The sequence below is a fragment of the Leptopilina boulardi genome, unplaced genomic scaffold, assembly GCF_019393585.1.
Source record: "Leptopilina boulardi isolate dan_hultmark-lab unplaced genomic scaffold, ZJU_Lbou_2.1 LbouV2_362, whole genome shotgun sequence".
Lineage (NCBI taxonomy): Eukaryota > Metazoa > Arthropoda > Insecta > Hymenoptera > Figitidae > Leptopilina > Leptopilina boulardi.
This window is the reverse complement of record NW_026137932.1, coordinates 1,965,563-1,984,411: the sequence shown is the minus strand read 5'-3', so window position 1 is coordinate 1,984,411 and position 18,849 is coordinate 1,965,563. Positions and strand designations below refer to the sequence as shown.

General features: G+C 26.1%; 1 protein-coding gene and 1 long non-coding RNA gene across 3 annotated transcripts in view; both read left to right on the top strand.

Annotated features, from left to right (window-relative positions):
- Nucleotides 1-18,849, top strand: part of LOC127286671 (ankyrin repeat and sterile alpha motif domain-containing protein 1B-like) — an 81,184-nt gene that overhangs the window by 45,505 nt on the left and 16,830 nt on the right. The gene's annotated exons all lie outside the window — the stretch shown is intronic.
- On the top strand, nucleotides 7,148-9,498 carry LOC127286710 (uncharacterized). Its single transcript, XR_007843779.1, has 4 exons — nucleotides 7,148-7,628; nucleotides 7,885-8,153; nucleotides 8,702-8,766; nucleotides 9,375-9,498. It is a non-coding gene; the product is annotated as an uncharacterized LOC127286710 (long non-coding RNA).

Below are 18,849 nucleotides of genomic sequence, written 5' to 3'. Positions count from 1 at the left end.
ATCCGCCATTTTGAATTTTGAAATAAAATTTTTTTTAAAGAAATCCTTTTACAGGAAAATGTTTCTTTAAATCAAAGAAAATTGTTTTTAATTTAAATAAAATTTATATTAGATTTAAAAAAAATTCAATTTCAAATAAAGTTTTATTTAGAAATCAAAACATTTTTTTTAAATTAAAAAAAAATATATCTTTGACTCTATATATCAAAGAAAATATTTCTTTGATTCAAAGAAACATTTTTCTGGATGCAGTGATGTAGTATTAAAATTTAAAAAAAAAATGACAAGAATACAGTTAAAGCGAGTTTACAATGCGATTAGCTTGTCGCCAATAGTAATTGCTGGTCCGCCGGATGTCGTAACGCGGTTAGTCTTATTGTCAGCTTTGTATTAATATTCACGACATGCCACCGAACTTTGCAAAACGATTCGACGAAATTATAATCGTTTTTAATTGAAAAAAATCCTCTCCTTATTTAATTCACAACTATTTTTAGACTTATATATATATTTGAGATAGAAAAAAAACAATTCTTTTTTTAGATTTATCTTCAAAAATAATCAGCATAATTAAATCATTTTAATATACGAAATTGCTATAACAAATTTTCTACAATTTTTTTTTTTTTGTTTAAGGAAGATGGAGGCCCTAACATAACCTCAAAACTGTAAAATGGGTTTTAACACAAAAAAAAAAAATTAAAATTAATTTCAAACCTTGTAAGATCTAAATTTTCAGGTTATGTTTGCTTCTTTATCTTACTCGAATTTTGATGTTATTTTCTTATCTTGACATTTAAATAAGAAGACTAATTATTATTGTTATTATTACATAAGGGTCAAAATGAGAAAATAACCTCAAAATTCTAAAAAGATAAAGAAGCAAACATAACCTCGAAATTCAGGTCTTGTACTGTAAAATTTTTTTTTTGAAATTAATTTTTATGTTTTGTTTCCGTTTTTCAGTTTTGAGGTTATGTTGCATCCTCTATCTATAACTTAAAAAATTGTTTGAAATTACTTTTTTATTTTTTGTTTGTGTTAGAAACAATTTTTCAGTTTCGAGGTTATATTATGTTACTATATTCTCCTTTAAAAATAATTATTTATATAAAAATTAATACCTATAATTAAATTTCACTGTTTTCTAAAAAATAAAAAAAAAAAGTAGAAAGAAAAGTGAGAATAAGTGATAATGAAGAAAAAATGATAAATTATCTCGCTTAGTAAAGAAGATAAAAATTTAGACAAAAATTTTATCTATTTTCCATATTATTATTTTGCCCGAATGTCAAGATTAACAGTTTGAGAATTATTTACTTTCTGCTATCGCTTACATATATATATATATATATATATACATTATATATCGACATTAAATGATTTAAAGATCTAATAAATATTTATAATATATATTCATTAAATAAATAATGAATAAGATGCGACATAAATTATTGTTTCACTCTCATGAATATTGAAAATATCCTGTAATTAAAATACAAAAAAAATTGGATTTCACCGCAGTTATAAAGTTATTATTATTTATTATTTTATTAAAAAATAATAATTATAAATAAAAAAAAAATAATAACTTTATAATTGGTGAAATTAAATTTATTCAATTTTTTGTTGGTGTTTTTTTATTTAATGTATATATATATATATTGCAACGTTGTAAATAGTGTGATAATAATGTTGAATAGTCATTAATCATTTTAATTCGCAGATTTCGAAAGAGAGTTACACATTTGTAGTTGTCTTATATTTATATTCAATTCAAGAATGATAATTTTTTTCTAACCGGTTTTTTTTTTTTTTTTTTTTAAAGTAACGCGGTGCGTTTATTTCAAAGAGTTTGTGTGTAGGTATTCTATTATATTAACGTGACAATGACGAGGAAACGAAGACACGATGTTATTCATTCTCCCTCACCTTGATCCAGTTCTGACATACCCACGAGTTGCTATCATGTCATTTTTTTTTTTTTTGCATTGATACAAAAAAATAAGTTATACGTGCAAAAAAAGTTTATATTTACAATACAATATTTTTTGTTTATAATAATAACAATAAAACTAATAAATATAATTTGAGGTTAGTTTACCTTTTCTAAATTTTAAGGTTATGTTTGCCACTCTATCTTTACTCGAATTTGGAGGTTCGATATTGACATTGATAACATAACCTCAAAAATTTAGATCTTACTAAGTTTCTTATATGTTTATTCATATTACAAAAGATTTCATATAAATATATAATTGTCGGTAAAGTAGATTTCTATGTCGGCAATTTTTTTTATATTTCCATTTTCAAAAATTAACATCAGTCGGTAAGGTAGATTTCTATGTCGGTAATTTTTTTTTATTTTAAAAAATTTCTGTACCATTAGTCGTTAAGATAGATTTCTATGTCGGTAATTTTTATATTTTCAGTTTTAAAAATTTCTATACCATTAGTCGGTAAGGTAGATTTCTATGTCGGTAATTTTATTTTTTCATTTTAAAAAATTTCTGTACCATTAGTCGTTAAGGTAGCTTTCTATGTCGGTAATTTTTATATTAGTATTTTCCGTTGAAAAATTCTTTACCATTCAGTCGGTAAGATAGATTTCTAGGTCGGTAATTTTTTATATTTTTATATTTTTATTTTTTTAATATTTTTTACCATCTTGTTAATTTTTTAACCATCTATGCGTATAAGTAAGAAAAAAAATATTCCGAAAGCAAAAAAATAAAATAAAAAAATTATAGATTTTCAATTGAGTTGTGAACAATTAAAATCTACTCCATATAAATTAGTAAAATACTATAAAATGGAGAAAATAGCTCATAAACATTGATCTCTGAGAATTCATGAGGCCAGAGAAAATAATGTGGTTTTATTATAATCATTAAATTTGTGTTCGCAAAAAAATAGTCCCGAGTAAAAAACATTAACAACCAATGGGTGTCGTAAATTTTATATATATGTATATACAAGTTTTTCATGTAAAATCATTTCTCTATGTTTTATTCAAATTCCTTTTAGAAAGTTTATTAAATTATGCGTACAATTCGCAAATTTTTTTTTCTACTTTTTTTTTGCATTATATACCTCTTTCGTTATACCAAGAATAAATCAGTCAAATGGAATAAATAACGAGATTATTGATCTTTTATCCGATATGGAATTTCTTAATCATAACATTACAATTTTCTCGCTTCATTTGCAATAATATTCGAGTGACATTTGACATTTTCGATTTTCTTTTTTCTATATATTTTTTTGTATTAATAAATGATAATTATTTTTTTTTTTGTAGAAAAAAATATGTATATAATAATTATATAATATTTATTTGATAGAAAATAATTGATTACTTGAATCAAATAAATTTGTTTTCAGTCAAAAATTATATAATTGTTTACAATTAGAAAAAAAGTACAATATAAAAATTTGAATTAATAAAATAATTAATTATTTATTTTAATTTTTAAAAAAAATCTGCAAAAAAAACAAACAAAAAATAATGCAAATATTTATACGATGATAATGAAGGAATTAAAAATTTTTTTTTTTAAAAAAAAGACTGGACGTTATCATTTATCTGCGTTCGGCTATTCTAGCTGATATGTCGGTTTTGTTACAGCAGTGAGAAAGATTTATCTCCCGTTCGCTCAAGGCTCTAATTGCTGCTCATCATTTTTTTTTTTTCTTTTTTTTTTTGTAACGATGATCTAGCAAGTCGCCGCACCGCCGCTTAGTGGTAGCTATGTATGTGTATATAGAAAGAAAATAAATGAGCCTTATAGTAAGCAGCCTAATCGTCTTGCTTGTTTTGACTCTTTCCACTGACTCGGGCAATCCAAAAGAAAACTGACACGATATATATATATGTATATATAAAACTATTTATGCTTGTGTCTTTCCATGTGTACGTCTCATTTTGTTTTGTGGCTGTGTGCATACCAGCTGATATGACATCACGATGGAATGTGTGAACCCTCGGATGTGTGACTCAAACATTCGAGAATTAACTACGCATTCTCTGTGTGTATTATATTCAAAAACCACAAACACCAAAATTTATCAGGGAATTATTACAAATGGAATTCTGAGTCATTAGGAAATCGTTTAAAAATTCATTTCATTATTTATTTCTCATTAATTTTTTTTTTCTCATTTTACAATATTATAATAGTCTACTAAAATTAAATACAAAATAAGAAGAAAAACAATAAAAATATAATAAACTTTACTATAATAATTTAACTAATATTTAAAAAATATAGTAATAATAATAATAATAATATACTAAAATATAATATAAAAAATATAAATATGTAAATATATATTTTATAAAATTAAACAAATCAATAATTAATAAGACTGGTCGATGAATTTTTAAAAATATTTCCTCCATATTGGATCCGCTATTTTGAATTTTGAAAAACTGACATTAAATTCGGAACAGATTCTGCCATATTGCATTCGCTATTATGAATTTTGAAAATCTGATATCGGATTCGTAATCAGCGACCCCAAAAACCCCCGAGTAACAAGTTTCATGCAAATTTGATCAATTAAAAAAAAGTTCGCCATTTTGAATTCCGCCATTTTGAATTTCGAAAATCTGACATCGAATCCGTAATCAGCGACCCCAGAAAACCTGCGAGTTGTGATTTTTAACCAAATTCGATGAAAAAACAAAAATATATTCCGCCATATTGGATCCGCCATATTGGATTTTTGAAATGGAACTACAGATTCGTAATCAGCAATTTCGAAAACTATAATTCAAAAAATTAATTTATTCTGTTTTTAATTTTCAAGTAGATTTCACAATTAAAAAAAATTTGTTTTTACTTTATTATTATTATTATTATTGCTATTTTTCAAAATTCCAAAATAAGTTTCAAAAATTTCAGAATTTATAAATTCAATTTACAAACAATTCATTTATTAATATATATAAAAAATTCAATTGTTTACAGTTAAATTTTTATTAAATTCTATTCAATAGTAAAAGCAAAACGTGTTTTTGCAAAAGAAGACGTGATCCATTTTGTCTGACGACGCGTGATCAATATAAAATTCGGTTTGCAAACAAACAGAAACCATTTACGAAAAAGAATCCGAAAAGAGCGACTGACATGACGTCTGCGGAATTCGAATTGATTTCAATTTCCAAACGCGTAACTTTTATTCGTAGAGTCGTTGCTTCCTCTTTTTTAAATTCAAAGAAAACAAAAAAAAAATTTTCTAATAAAAAAAAAGTTACGCATCAACAAAAAAAAAATTATTATTATTATTATTATTATTATAGACTACTTACATTGCTTGATTGGTACTTAGATAAATCCTTCGATACATCGAAGTATCATTAAAATGATCGATTAGTTCGATATATCGATTGTGATTTCGATATATCGATTGGTATTAACATGTACCTTTCGATATATCGAATTATTATCACATCTATTGACTTACTAATCGATAAATATAATGATATTTCGATATATCGATTGTAATTCCGATATATTGATTTCTGTTTCAATATATCGATTGGTACATAAATATATCGATTGGTATTAAAATGTACCTTTCGATATATCGAATTATTATCAGATCTATTGACTTACTAATCGATAAATATAATGATATTTCGATATATCGATTTTGATTTCTATATATCAATTACTACAAATAATAAAATAATAAAAAATAATTTAAAACAATAAAAAACATAATAAATAATAAAATATAATAATAAATAATAAAATATAATAATAAATAATAATAATAATAAAATTTAAATAAATATTCCACTACAAAATACTTATTATAAAAACAGTTTAAAAAAATTGAACTAATTAGCAAAGGCGTTTATAATTATTATGTATATATATATATTTATAAACGCAGTAAAAGTGTGTGCAATTTAAAACGTTAAACATATAATATTGGGCCTTAAAGTGGCGTGAGAGTGGTGGTGGAGGGGGGAAAGAGAAGTCAAGTTTACCCCTACCATTGAAGCGCGACCAGTTGCCAGTCGGTAGAATGGAAGAGGTGAGGGGGTGGGGGGAAAAAAATAGTGCGGGGCCCCTATCCACTCGAGGCCCATCTCTATAAGCGGGGTCATCTTTCTGCGTTGCTGTTAACAAGTGAAAGAAAGAGAGAGAGAGAGAACTGCCACAAAACTCTCTGCTAACACTTATAAACTCGACCGTCAGTCTTTCGTATTGTCAGTTAGAGCGCGGGTGGCGAGTGTGTTTCAGATCCGTTTTTTAACAGTTCTTTAGTTTCCCACTTAATTCTCCCCCCCCCTCCCTCTCACTCTCTGTCTCTCACTCTCTCTCTCTTTATTTGCCCCTCTAACATATCCTCCTCGTTTCTACTCTTCGGTAACCATAAGTTCAAATTAGTCGGCTCATACAACGAGTGTGTCGCACTTGCTTTTTGCATAACACGAGATATCGTTTATACTTGATGTGCACGTGGCGTGTGTGAGACTCACAGTGATCAGTATAATTATAAAAAATAATAAAATAATTTTTCAAATTTAACAAAAAAAAAAAAAAAAAATACTATTTAGAAAAAAATGTGTTGAATAAAAATACAATTATTTTTTATTTTAAGAAAAAAAAATTTACAAACAAAAAACTATTATTTATTATTTAAAAAAAAATTTGTTAACTATTATTTTTATTATTTCAAAATAAAATTTGTTAACAAAAAAAAAAAAGAATTGAATAGAAAATAAAAAAAAAACATTTTCTTAACAAAAAATACAATTTTTTATTGTACAATAAATTTTATTACTATTTTTACAATTTATTATTGTAAAAAAAAAGATTTGTGATAAATAGAAAAACAGAAAAAAAAATTTTTTTTGTTGACTTTATTCAAAAAGAAGAATTTTGAAATTGTGACAAGTGCAACTGAAAGTGGTGGGGGAAAAGTGTGTGGACTCTGTTTAAATTAGTGGATTATTTATTTTTATATATATATATATATAAAGTGAAGATTTTTTTTTTTTTTTTGCTTCTTCTTTTGGATTAACAAACAATCAATCAACGCAATGATGAAAATGATAAAGAGAATTATAATAGATAATCGACTCCACAAGAGATGAATGACCGCGGCCACCACGATGCAATGAGTGAGTTGCAATATATTAATTATTGCGTGGACCTTGTGTTTATTCTTCTAATAGTGTGGCATATATATATTTTTTTCTTTTTCTTTTATGATTCTTCAGAGTACTGGAAACAATTTTTTTTTTTATTGTTTATTTAACTCTTTTGTGTGGGCATCCAAACGTATATTGTACCTTGAAAGTTTTTTTAGAATAATTTTTTTTTTCCTCAAGAGAGGAAAGATATCTATTTCTAGATTAGAGATAAATAAATATTTGTTACAAATTAATTAATTTAGGTTCATTGTAAAGTATAAATAAGGTTCAATGTCGGTTCACAAAAGGTCGAATATAAGTTCAAATTTAAAAAATAGGTCAAATATAGGTTCAAAGTATATATATGTTTAATGTAAAGTTAAGAAGGTTCAGTATAGGACAAGAATAGGTCGCAAGTAGATTCAAAATAGGTCAAATGTCGGTTCAAAATAGGTCGAATATAGATTAAGAATAGGTCAAAAGTAGGTTGAAAGTAATATGTTAATAAGGTTCAGTTTAGGTCCGGTGTAATACAGGAATGAGTCGCAAGTAGGTTCAAAATATGTCAAATATAAGTTCAAAGTAATGTTAATAAGGTTAAAATTAGGTTCAGTATAGGACAATAAAAGGTCGAATGTATGTTCAATATAATGTTAATAAATTAGGTTCAGTATAGGACAATAATAGGTCAAATGTCGGTTCAAAATAGGTCGAATATAGATTAAGAATAGGTCAAATATAAGTTCAAAGTAATGTTAATAAGGTTAAAATTAGGTTCAGTATAGAACAATAATAGGTCGAATGTAGGTTCAATATAATGTTAATAAATTATGTTCAGTATAGGACAATAATAGGTCAAATGTATGTTCAAAATAGGTCAAACATATAGGTTCAGAATAGGTCAAAAGTAGGTTGAAAGTAATATGTTAATAAGGTTCAGTTTAGGTCCAGTGTAATACAGGAATGAGTCGCAAGTAGGTTCAAAATAGGTCAAATAAAGGTTTTAAGTAAGTTCAATGTAATGTTAATAAGGTTCAGATTAGGTACAGTATAGGACAATAAAAGGTCAATATTGTATCGATAAATAGGTTATATATGTTCAAAGTAGGTTCAATGTAAAGTTAATAAGATTCGGTGTATGTCCAATGTAGTAACCAATAGGTCAAATGGAGTTTCAATATAGGTCAAATTCAGGTTCAAAGTAGGTCAAATATAGGTTCATAGTTGGTTTAATGTATAAGGTTAATAAGGTTCAGTATGGGACGAGAAAGTAGGTCGAAAGTGGGTTAAAAAATATCAAAAGTAGGTTCAAAATTGGTCGAATATAGATTAAGAATAGGTCAAATATAAGTTCAAAATAATGTTAATAAGGTTAAAATTAGGTTCAGTATAGGACAATAATAGGTCAAATGTATGTCCAAAATAGGTCAAACATAGGTTCAGAATAGGTCAAAAGTAGGTTGAAAGTAATATGTTAATAAGGTTCAGTTTAGGTCCGGTGTAATACAGGAATGATTCGCAAGTAGGTTCAAAATAGGTCAAATAAAGATTTAAAGTAGGTTCAATGTAATGTTAATAAGGTTCAGATTAGGTACAGTATAGGACAATAAAAGGTCAGTATTGTATCGATAAATAGGTTATATATGTTCAAAGTAGGTTCAATGTAAAGTTAATAAGATTCGGTGTATGTCCAATGTAGGATCCGATAGGTCAAATTGAGTTTCAATATAGGTCAAATTCAGGTTCAAAGTAGGTCAAATATAGGTTCATAGTTGGTTTAATGTATAAGGTTAATAAGGTTCAGTATGGGACGAGAAAGTAGGTCGAAAGTGGGTTAAAAAATATCAAAAGTAGGTTCAAAATAGGTCGAATATAGATTAAGAATAGGTCAAATATAAGTTCAAAGTAATGTTAATAAGGTTAAAATTAGGTTCAGTATAGAACAATAATAGGTCGAATGTAGGTTCAATATAATGTTAATAAATTATGTTCAGTATAGGACAATAATAGGTCAAATGTATGTTCAAAATAGGTCAAACATATAGGTTCAGAATAGGTCAAAAGTAGGTTGAAAGTAATATGTTAATAAGATTCAGTTTAGGTCCAGTGTAATACAGGAATGAGTCGCAAGTAGGTTCAAAATAGGTCAAATAAAGGTTTAAAGTAAGTTCAATGTAATGTTAATAAGGTTCAGATTAGGTACAGTATAGGACAATAAAAGGTCAATATTGTATCGATAAATAGGTTATATATGTTCAAAGTAGGTTCAATGTAAAGTTAATAAGATTCGGTGTATGTCCAATGTAGGATCCAATAGGTCAAATGGAGTTTCAATATAGGTCAAATTCAGGTTCAAAGTAGGTCAAATATAGGTTCATAGTTGGTTTAATGTAAAATTAATAAGGTTCAGTATGGGACGAGAAAGTAGGTCGAAAGTAGGTTCAAAATTGGTCAAATGTAGGTTCAAAATAGGTCGAATATAGATTAAGAATAGGTCAAATATAAGTTCAAAGTAATGTTAATAAGGTTAAAATTAGGTTCAGTATAGGGCAATAATAGGTCGAATGTAGGTTCAATATAATGTTAATAAATTAGGTTCAGTATAGGACAATAATAGGTCAAACGTATGTTCAAAATAGGTCAAACATATAGGTTCAGAATAGGTCAAAAGTAGGTTGAAAGTAATATGTTAATAAGGTTCAGTTTAGGTCCGGTGTAATACAGGAATGAATCGCAAGTAGGTTCAAAATAGGTCAAATAAAGGTTTAAAGTAGGTTTAATGTAATGTTAATAAGGTTCAGATTAGGTACAGTATAGGACAATAAAAGGTCAATATTGTATCGTTAAATAGGTTATATATGTTCAAAGTAAGTTTAATGTAAAGTTAATAAGATTCGGTGTATGTCCAATGTAGGATCCGATAGGTCAAATGGAGTTTCAATATAGGTCAAATTCAGGTTCAAAGTAGGTCAAATATAGATTCATAGTTGGTTTAATGTATAAGGTTAATAAGGTTCAGTATGAGACGAGAAAGTAGGTCGAAAGTAGGTTAAAAAATATCAAAAGTAGGTTCAAAATTGGTCAAATGTAGGTTCAAAATTGGTCGAATATAGATTTAAATTAGGTCCGATATAAGTTCAAAGTAGGTTCAATGAAAGATTTATAAGGTTCAGTATAGGTCTAATATAGGATTAAAGTAGGTCGAATACAGGTTCAAAATTGGTCAAGTACAGATTTTAAATTACAATTAGGTTCAAAGTAAGGTAAAAAAGGTTCAGAGCAGATTCAATGCGAAAGTTTAATAATAGGTCGAATATAGGTTCAAAAGAGGTTCAATAATAGGTTGAAAACAGGTCGAATATAGGTTCAAAATAAGTTCAATATAGGTTCAAAATAGATCAAATGTTGATTCAAAATAGGTCGAATGTAGATTTAAAGTTTAATATATATGTTCAAAGAAGTAAATTTATTTAAATTTACCAGAAATATTCCACTTTAAAAAATTTTTAATTTATTCTATAAATTTTTGAAAAAATTTATCACATCTTATCGGTAATGTATTATATATATATGATAACTGTCAAGCACTGGGGACCTTTTAAGCTATTATTATATCGATTGATGGCAGAGAGAAATCGATAACTCTATATTTAAACATATTTTGATATAATATTTTTGATCAATATTACCCCGTGTTCAGTATTATCCCACTTTTATATTGAATTTTTCATTTTTTTTTTCTTTTCCTTTTAAATTTCCTTCTTTTACTATTAATAATAATAATAATAATAATAATAATAATAATAAATAAATTTAAAAAAATACGAATAACATTATTTTTTAAAAAACTATATTTATCTTGTTTTTTGCAATATTATTTTTCTTCTTTTCTTTTATGTTCTATTTAAATAATTATGAAACATTTTCTTTAATACTTTTTTTTCTCCTTTTTCTATATAATTTGCAGTAGATGTTTTCTCTTTTCTTCTCTTGCGCGTTTATATGTATACTATAATGTTTTTATTCTCGTCATTATTAATTTTTTTTGTTCGTCTATTTAACTTATATATACGTATCTTTCTCTGAAACTTTCCCCTTTTTTTATTATTACTTTTATGTGTCTTCTTTTCTTTTTTTAAAAAAGAATTTTCTCTTATTTCCTCTTTCTTTAAATTTTTACAATTTTTTTTTAGATTTTATTTTAATTTTATAAATTTAATCGCACAAAATGACAATTTTAATTAATATTTTTGTTATTAATGGTATGTATTATTTTTTGTTTTAAGTTATTCGGTTTAAAATGTTAAGAATTTTATTATTATATTATTATTTATGCATTTAGCCTAAAAATTGCCAAAAAAAAAACATATAAATATATTCATCGATAATTATACATGTTTTGAATGTAATTAAAGTTTATTAACACAACTTTGAAAGTTGTTTCCAAGTTATATATGAAAATGATGGAAGTTATGATGTTATGAATCATTCCCTCTCTCTCTCTCTCACTCTCTCTCTTCCCTTCAACAAACTTCTCTCTATATATATATGTATAAATTTTCTCTTTAGGAAGATAGTTCTCAAACACACATATAAGATATACACAAACTTTAGTGTTAAATTTTGTACAAAATTATATTTCAGTCACGTATTATCCGGCGGTATCCTGTTAAAAAAAAAGAAAAGTATTGTATTTTTTTCATATAGGGTTGTTAAATACTCTCTCTCTCTCTTTTTCTCTTTCAAAAAAAAAAAAGAAAAAAAAACAATAATATTTACCAACTGAAAAAATATATATCTATATGAGATATACATATACATATATGCGGAGGCCACTTGAAGAAAAATAAACATAATGGCTTCTTCAGTTTGGGGAATCTTGACTATGTAACTCACGGTTTATATATTTTATGTTAGCTTTTTAAACTCAAATGTTTGAGAATATTCCTTATCGGGTTTTAAGATTATGGAGTACAAATATTATTTCAGATTTCTGGATGTATTATATAATTTTTCCCGCCATTTCAATAATAATAATAATAATAATATAGTAATAATCAACACAGTTGATTTATTATTTTATATTTAGACGCATTTATCTATCATTTTTCATAATAATTTAAAATGATAATGATAATAATTAGCAAAGAATTTAAGACAACTTGCCCCGCGTGATGGGGTAAACTGACACATTTTATTTAACAATTATTCATAAATTTTAAATATGTACCAAATATTTGTATAGTGGAACGTTTTTAAATATATTTAATCAATTTACCCCGTAATTAAGACAACTCACCCCGCGCGTAAAAGGGTACATTGACACATATACAGCAAATTATATTTCTAAATTTAAAATCTTCTAAATATTTGTCTAGTGGAACATATTGTTTTTAAATCCTATATTTTATCTTTTTCCCCGACTTAAGACAACTCGCCCCGTGTAAAGGGGTAAATTGACATATATTAAAATTAAAATCTGTACCAAATATTTGACTAGTGAAAAATATTCTCTTTAAATATATATATTTAATCAAATTATCTCCTATATAAGACAACTCGCCCCGAACAGGGGTAAATTGACACAATTATCAATTATTACTAAATACAAATTTCTGCCAAAGTGTGGAATATTATTTTCACAAAAAAATAATATAGACAAAATTACCCCATGGTGATATTTAGCCTATTTTTTTAAAATCACTTTTTATTCTTTTGTTTTTACTGTCATTATTATTATATGATTATTGTTGAAAAAAATTGATTCAATTTTGGCATCAGCATTTTAGCAAATTTCGTTGTAAATTTTATATTATATCTAAAAATAAAAATTAAATTCTCTTATTCTTCATTGAATGTTAATAAAAGCGTTGATACATATATAGAGAGGGGATGGGGTATAGCTTCTGGAACTTCATTGACGTCAATATCCTTATAACCGAACCCACATAAATATATGCAGGCTATTCAAGAAAGGTAATCGTTCGTGTTCACCCTCAATCGGTTAATTTCTACTATTGTATTTTGACTTGAACCCCTTCAGATCTACAATGAAGTAATGCCATTATTTTTTGAGAATAGTTTGATGCGTTATTCATGAGATGTTCTTCCTCTTTTCTCTATATACATATATATATATTATATAATCGAATTACATAATATCCTGAATATATATATATATATATGCCAGTTATACAATAAAAATATTAACTTAAAATGACACACATTTCTCGATATAATTTAATTGGCAAATGTGTTTAATAATAAATAATTAATTATATATAATATAAATTGTAATTTAAAATAAATATATTGATAAATTGATTAATTTATTTATTTACTTTTAATAAAATTTGATTACAAATTATTATTCTTTATAGAATATATCGAATTTAAATCGATATATCGTAATTTTTAAATTCTATCGACATCTCGAAAAATATCGAAATTATTTCGTATACCGAAATTGAATTGGTATCGAGATATAATATCGATATCTCGAACAATATTGAATTTATATCATAATGAAAACGCAAAATATCGAACTAATCGCGATATCTTGAACTTATATTGCAAATTTTAAAACTATAAATATATCTAAATTATATCTATATATATAGCAAATTTTAAAAAATATCGAACTTATAGCGATATCTCGAACAGTATTGAAATTAAATCGATGTACTTTATATATCGAAGTTCGCGATTCGATCGCGATTCGAAAATAACATATCGACATTTCGAAAAAAATATCGAAATTATATCGATATATCGCAATTTTAAAATAATATCGATATCTCGAAAAATATCGAACTAATCATGATATCACGAACTTATGTCGTTAGATCGCAATTTTAAAACATTAAATAATAATAATAACGATAATCGATATAAAAACGATATTTTTCGAGATATCGATATAATTTTAAAATTGTGATATATCGATATAAGTTCTAGATATTGCAATTAGTTCGATATTATGCGATATATCGATATTAATTCGATATATTTTTATATCGCAAAATATCGAACTAATCGCAATATCTAGAACTTACATCGATATATCACAATTTTAAAATTATATCGATATCTCGAAAAATATCAAACTAATCACGATATCACGAACTTATGTCGATAGATCGCAATTTTAAAACAATAAATAATAATAATTACGATAATAATCGATATAAAAACGATATTTTTCGAGATATCGATATAATTTTAAAATTGTAATATATCGATGTAAGTTCCAGATATTGCGATTAGTTCGATATTTTGCGATATAAAAATATAGCGAATTAATATCGATATGTCGCATAATATCGAACTAATCGCAATATTTTCAACTTATATCGATATATCGCAAATTTAAAATAATATCGATATCTCGAAAAATATCGAACTAATCACGATATCACGAACTTATGTCGATAGATCGCAATTTTAAAACAATAAATAATAATAATAATAACGATAATCGATATAATAACGATATTTTTCGAGATATCGATATAATTTTAAAATTGTGATATATCGATATAAGTTCTAGATATAGTTCGATATTTTGCGATATAAAAATATATCGAATTAATATCGATATATCGCATAATATCGAACTAATCGCAATATCGATATCTCGAAAAATATCATTTTATATCGATTATCGTAATTTTATCGTTTTTCGCAAAAATATCGAAAAAAAACAGTGTCGAAACGTTACAAAATTATTTTTGTTGGCGAAAGTAGTTATGTATAGCGTGTAGCCAGCACATATGTGTGCACGTGGTATGTGTAGAATACGTTAAAAACCACTTGCATTAGAAGAATGTTTCTATTGGTATATATATATATATATATATATATATATATATATATATATAACGAAAACTATAAGTCGTTAATCGCTCTCGTGTTGAAGTCTGACAAGGGATACGTTACTTATTTATAGACGTGAAAAGCAGGTGGTTTCTTATAAAGTGAAACGAATGCAAGCTGGTTGTTGCATTTACAATCCTAATACTGATGATGGGGAGTGCCATCCACTCGTGTGGTGCGCGGCATCATGCCGTGACGATCTCAAACAACGTTCGTGGTTTGTCTATATATTATATTATATAGTCTGCCTGCAGGGCGAAAAGCTAACAAAAATAAATAAATGACAATAAGGGGGGGGGATTTGATTCGTAAATGTGAACCAACATAATTACGATCGGCAACACTGTCGCGAGTGATAGCTGAGGAATGAAAAAAAAAAAAAGAATTCAATTTATCAAAGAATAGTGACGGATTAATTATTATGAGGGCCCCATTCTTTATATATATATATATATATATATGAAAAAAACCATGAATTTACTATAATTATTTATTGTAACATATTTTTTACTAATAAATAATAAATTTAAAAAATTCAAAAGCAAAAAAGTAATTAATTCAAATTTTCTAAAATTTTTACTAATTTGGATTTAGAGAGTATACAGAAAATCAATGGGACTTTTTGGGAAAATTATTCTATTTCTATCTGGTTTAAAAAATAATATTTTAATCCCTAGAGCAAAAAACAGTCACTTTACTCCCTAGGATCAAAAGTCAATACGAGAAAAAACTAAGAATCACAAAATTTATTTATTTCAGTTTTTTAGAAATTTAAAGAAGTGTATAGAAATTATTATTATTATTTTAAGTATTATTATTATTATTATTATTATTATTATTTTCAGTATTATTATTATTATTATTATTATTATTATTTTCAGTATTATTATTATTGTTATTTATTTTGTATTATTATTATTTGAAAGAAAAAAAAGTTAGAAAAAGGTTTCTATTGCAAATGAAAAAAAAAAAAAAAAAAAAGATAATTAGGTAGATAAAAATGAAAAATCATTTTAAAATTATTTTTTTTTTTCCACCTGTTACTTTTCAATGATTCGTGAAAAAAAATATGAGGGTTAAAATATAAAAAGACAAAAGAAGAGATGTGAAATGAGATTAAAAAAAAAAATGAAGAAACTAATAGTTATGCCACGTGCACCTTGCGTGCACATATAAGTTCCGACAGAGTGTTTTTCTAAAAGGCATCATAGTTCAAGTTATATGGTGTTCGCGCTCTTTCCTGTAAGACATACGCACGTATATAATAATAATAAAAACAGGAATTGGTCATTACGCAACGATTACTGTTGCGGCAAATAATATAGTGTCCTTCAAATCAAAGCTATATATACGTATATGTATACATGTATATATATGAAAAGATGAAATCTCTAATGTTCTTCCTCTCTCTCTCTTTCTCTAATCTTTTAGTATAAAAACTTAATTATATTTTCCGCTATTGTAATCATTATTATTTCTAATTTCCTAATAATAATAATTACTATTTTATAATCGTTTTATTCTTATTATGGTTGTTATTATTATTTTTTTATTATAATAATTATTATTAATTATTTTATTATAATTTTTCTTTTTATTATTATTATTATTATTATTATTTTGTGTTATTATAATTTTTACTATATACCATATAGGACAATAACTTTTTTAATCTTCGATATAGAAAAAGTTCAAAAAAATAGGTATATAGATCAATAATAATCGATGAGATTCAAGGGGACTTTCTGCAGTTTAGAATTAACAAAAAAGAACATACTTTTTAAAAAATTTGATTGTAAAAAAAAGTATTATAAATAGTTATTGGAATAATTTTTTTTGGACATTATTATATATGTGCGACGCTCCACGCGAGGCCCCACGAGAGAAGAGACCTTACGTCGAAAAAAAATTTTTTAGGTTATGTTTAGTGATAGTTTTATCTTGATAAAAATATTTTTTTGTCTTTCTAATTAAGTAAAATCAAATTTGGTTTTTATTTCTAATATATAATGTAGGCTTAAACATAAATATTTTGAATTAAGAGTTGATTCTCTGTGCGTGAGTATTTTCACTTCAAAAATCACAAACATAACCTTAAGGCTAAGTCCAAGTGAGGCAGCGCCATCTACATTGAAACTAAAATTTTGGAAAATTTTCAACAGCCATTTCTTGAAAATAAGAAGGTAAAATGCTTTTTTCTTTATGGATAATTGATTATTGGCAAGATATACACCAGCTGAAACTTTTTTTGAGTTAAAATAATAAAAAAAAATTTCATGTCAATAAATTAAATATGAGCACTTCTTTCACAAAAACTGTAACAGTACTTTCTCAGAAATTACAATCAAAAATGCAATTTCCATTTGGAAAATTAATAAACGCTAAAAAATACACGACCTAAGATTTACCAATCACGAAAATAAGAAAAAAAAATTTTATTAAATATTTAACATATTGATACTGCTTTACTGATTGTGACAGCCCTTTGGTAGATTATGTATTTCAGGTGGTTAGCAACAGCGCCAATCTCCTCCTTTCGGCAAAACTGCGAAACGTCTGGTGACATATATAACCTGCCAAACGGCTGTCATAATGGGACGCATGAAAATGTACCACCTGTCATTTGTCGGAACTGTCATTTAACAGAAAGGCAAATATCAGAAACGCCAATTAACGGAATTGTCATTTGACTGAATTGCCATATAACAGAAATGCTACTTAACGGAGTCGCTACTTAACCGACGAGTCAAATAACAGAAATGTCACATAGCCGAAATGACATGTAACTGAAATGTCAATAAACGGAATTGTCATTTAACGAAATTGTCATTGCACGTAATTGTCATTTAACAGAATTGCTACTTAACAGAATTGTCAGTTAACAGTAATGTCAGTTAACAGAATAGTCATTTAACGGATTTAACATTTAACGAAATTTTCATTGACTGGAATTATCAGTTAACAGCAATGTCAGTTATCGGAATTGACATTTAACAAAATTGACAGTTAACGCTATTGTCGTTTAACGGAATTGTAGTTAAACGGAATTGTCATTTAACGGAATTACCGGTTAACTGAATTGCCAGTAAACGGAATAGACATTTAACAGAATTGTCGTTTAACGGAATTGTCATTTAATGGAATTGTCAGTTAACCGAATTATCAACTAACGGAATTATCAATTAACGGAATTGACATTCAACGAAATTTTCTTTTAACGGAAATGTCATTTAACGGAATTGACATTTAACGGCATTGTCATTTATCAAAAATGTCATTTAACAGAATTTACATATAACGAAATCGTTATTTAACAATATAGTCATGTAACCAATTTGTCATTTAACGGACTTGTCATTGAACAGAATTGTCATTTAACGGATTTGACATTTAACGCAAGTGTCAGTTAACAGCAATGTCAGTTAACGGTAATGTCATTTAACGAATATGTCAATTAACGGGATTCTCATTTAACGGAATTGTCAATTAACGGATTTGACATTTAACAGATTTGTCATTTAACGAAATTGTCTTTTAACGGATTTGTCATTTAGCGGATTTGCCATTTAACGGATTTGTCATTTAACAGAAATGTCTTTTAACGGATTTGACATTTAACAGATTTGTCATTTAACGAAATTGTCTTTTAACGGATTTGACAATTAACTGAATTGCCATTTAACGGATTTCACAGTTAACGGATTTGTCCATTAACGGAATTGTCTTTTAACGGATTTGTTATTTAGCGGATTTGTCATTTAACAGAAATGGCTTTTAACGGATTTGTCACTTAACAGACACTATTTTAGTATGTGAGTTTA